Source organism: Arachis stenosperma, unplaced genomic scaffold, assembly GCF_014773155.1.
Source record: "Arachis stenosperma cultivar V10309 unplaced genomic scaffold, arast.V10309.gnm1.PFL2 arast.V10309.gnm1.Scaffold_100025, whole genome shotgun sequence".
NCBI lineage: Eukaryota > Viridiplantae > Streptophyta > Magnoliopsida > Fabales > Fabaceae > Arachis > Arachis stenosperma.
The window spans coordinates 718,666-721,669 of record NW_026651369.1 but is presented as its reverse complement, the minus strand read 5'-3'; the positions used below and the strand labels follow the sequence as shown (position 1 = coordinate 721,669).

At 37.2% G+C, this 3,004-nt stretch overlaps 1 non-coding gene across 1 annotated transcript; it reads right to left on the bottom strand.

Moving 5' to 3' along the window:
- Positions 1-2,191: 2,191 nt before the first annotated feature.
- On the bottom strand, positions 2,192-2,299 carry LOC130959923 (small nucleolar RNA R71). The gene has a single exon (XR_009078912.1). It is a non-coding gene; the product is annotated as a small nucleolar RNA R71 (small nucleolar RNA).
- Between the last annotated feature and the right edge of the window lie 705 nt (positions 2,300-3,004).

The following is a 3,004-nucleotide window of genomic DNA, read 5'->3' as shown; positions in this document are numbered from 1 at the left end:
ATGAGAGTTGTGAAAAGTATTGTTCACAATTTCGCGCACCAAGTTTTTGGCGCCGTTGCCGGGGATTGTTCAGTTTGGACAACTGACGGTTCATCTTGTTGCTTAGATTAGGTATTTTTTTTCGAAATTCTTGAAGATGAATTCTAGAGTTTCATGATGATTTGTTGAAGTCTGGCTGGCTGAGAAGCCATGTCTAATCTCATTGGACCGAGGTTTCAACTTATCATCACAAGAACTTGTTGATTTTTATCAATCTTGCTCTTGGAGCAGTGATCTGCTAAGGCTTGGCTGGCCTTTGGCCATGTCTAGTGTTTTGGACCGAAGCTTTCTTTGAAAGCTTGGCTGGCTGTGAAGCCATGTCTAATTCCTGGACCGGAGTCTTAGACTAACATTGCACTGATTCCTGGAATTCTCATTAAGAATTTTGATATCTTTTTCCACTTAATTTTCGAAAAACACAAAAAAAATCAAAAAAATCATAAAATCCAAAAATTTCTTGTTTGAGTCTAGTGTCTCATCTTAAGTTTGGTGTCAATTGCATGCATTCATGTGTCTTAAGTGATCTTCAGAATGTTCTTGATGATTTACTTGCTCTGATCTTTGAATTCTATTGACTTGAAGTATTTTGTGTGTCTCATATGCTTTCTCATATTGTTAGTGTCAGTGGTATACAAACTGCTAAGTTTGGTATCTTGCATGCATTGTTATTTGATTCTAGTTGCATTTTGATTATTAAAAATCCAAAAATATTTTTAATTTGTGTCTTTTCAAGTCAATAATACAGAGAATTGAAGATTCAGAACATACAGCAGAGGAATTGCACAGAAAAAGCTGGGCGTTCAAAACGCCCAGTGAAGAAGGACAGACTGGCGTTTAAACGCCAGCCAGGGTACCTGGTTGGGCGTTTAACGCTCAAAAGGGTATAGTTTTGGGCGTTAAACGCCAGAATGTGCACCATTCTGGGCGTTTAACGCCAGGATGGCACAAGGGGGAGAATTTCGTTTTCAAATCAAATTTTTTCAAGTTTTTCAAAGTTTTTCAAAATCAAATCTTTTTCAAATCATATCTTTTCAATCAAATGTTTTCAAAATCAATTCCTTTCCTTTTTCAAAGATACTTACTATCAATTAATGATTTGATTCAACATTTCAAGTATGTTGCCTTTTCTGTTGAGAAAGGTTTAATGTTTGAATCATATCTTTTCTTGATAGCCAAGTTACTAATTTTTAAAATCAAATCTTTTTTAAATTGTTTTCAAATCATATCTTTTCAATCACATATTTTTAAAATCAATCATATCTTCTTAACCTCATCTTTTTCAAAATAGTTTTCAATCAAATCTTTTTGATTTCTAATTTCAAAATCTTTTTCAAAAATCATCTTATTTCTTTCCCACTCTCATTTTCGAAAATTAAGTAATGTTTTTCAAAAATATTTTCAAAATCTTTCACTCAATTTTCGAAAATTACTTCCCTTCTTCTCACATCCTTCTATTTATGGACTAACACTATTCCTTAATGCAAAATTCGAACTCCATCTCCTTTGATAAGTTCGAATTTTCTACTTCTGTCTTCTACTCTTCTTTTCCTCTGACACTTCAAGGAATCTCTATACTGTGACATAGAGGATTCCACATTTTCTTGTTCCCTTCTCTTTCTTATGAGCAGGAGCAAGGACAAAAGCATTCTTGTTGAGCCTGATCCTGAACCTGAAAGGACCTTGAAGAGAAGCCAAAGCACAACTCTCTTTAGAGGACCTGACCGAATTCTTCAAGGAAGAAGAACACATGGCAGCCGAAAACAACAACAACGCCAACAATGCAAGGAAGGTGCTGGGTGACTTTACTGCACCTACTCCCGACTTCTATGGGAGAAGCATCTCTATCCCTGCCATTAGAGCAAACAACTTTGAGCTTAAGCCTCAATTAGTTTCTCTAATGCAACAGAATTGCAAGTTCCATGGACTTCCATTGGAAGATCCTCATCAGTTCTTAGCTGAATTCTTGCAAATCTGTGACACTGTCAAGACTAATGGGGTTGACCCTGAGGTCTACAGACTTATGCTATTCCCTTTTGCTGTAAGAGACAGAGCTAGGACATGGTTGGACTCACAACCTAAAGAAAGCTTGGACTCATGGGAAAAGCTAGTCAATGCCTTCTTAGCAAAGTTCTTTCCACCTCAAAAATTGAGTAAGCTTAGAGTGGAAGTCCAAACCTTCAGACAGAAGGAAGGAGAATCCCTCTATGAAGCTTGGGAAAGATACAAACAATTGATCAGAAAATGTCCTTCTGACATGCTTTCTGAATGGAACATCATAGGTATTTTCTATGATGGTCTCTCTGAACTATCCAAGATGTCTTTGGATAGCTCTGCTAGAGGATCTCTGCATTTGAAGAAGACGCCTACAGAAGCTCAAGAACTAATTGAAATGGTTGCAAATAACCAATTCATGTACACTTCTGAAAGGAATCCTGTGAACAATGGGGCAAATCAGAAGAAAGGAGTTCTTGAGATTGATACTCTGAATGCCATATTGGCTCAGAACAAAATATTGACTCAACAAGTCAATTGATTTCTCAAAGTCTGTCTGGAATGCAAAATGCACCAAGCAGTACTAAGGAAGCTTCATCTGAGGAAGAAGCCTATGATCCTGAGAACCCTTCAATGGAAGAGGTGAATTACCTAGGAGAACCCTATGGAAACACCTACAATTTTTCATGGAGAAATCACCCAAATTTCTCATGGAAGAATCAAGAAAGACCTCAACAAGGTTTCAATAACAATAATGGTGGAAGAAACAGGTTTAGCAATGGCAAGCCTTTTCCATCATCTTCTCAGCAATAGACAGAGAGTTCTAAGCAGAATACCTGACTTAGCAACAATGGTCTCTGATCTAATCAAAACCACTCAAAGTTTCATGACTGAAACAAGGTCCTCCATCAGAAATTTGGAAGGACAAGTGGGTCAGCTGAGCAAGAAAGTTACTGGACTCCCTCCTAGTACT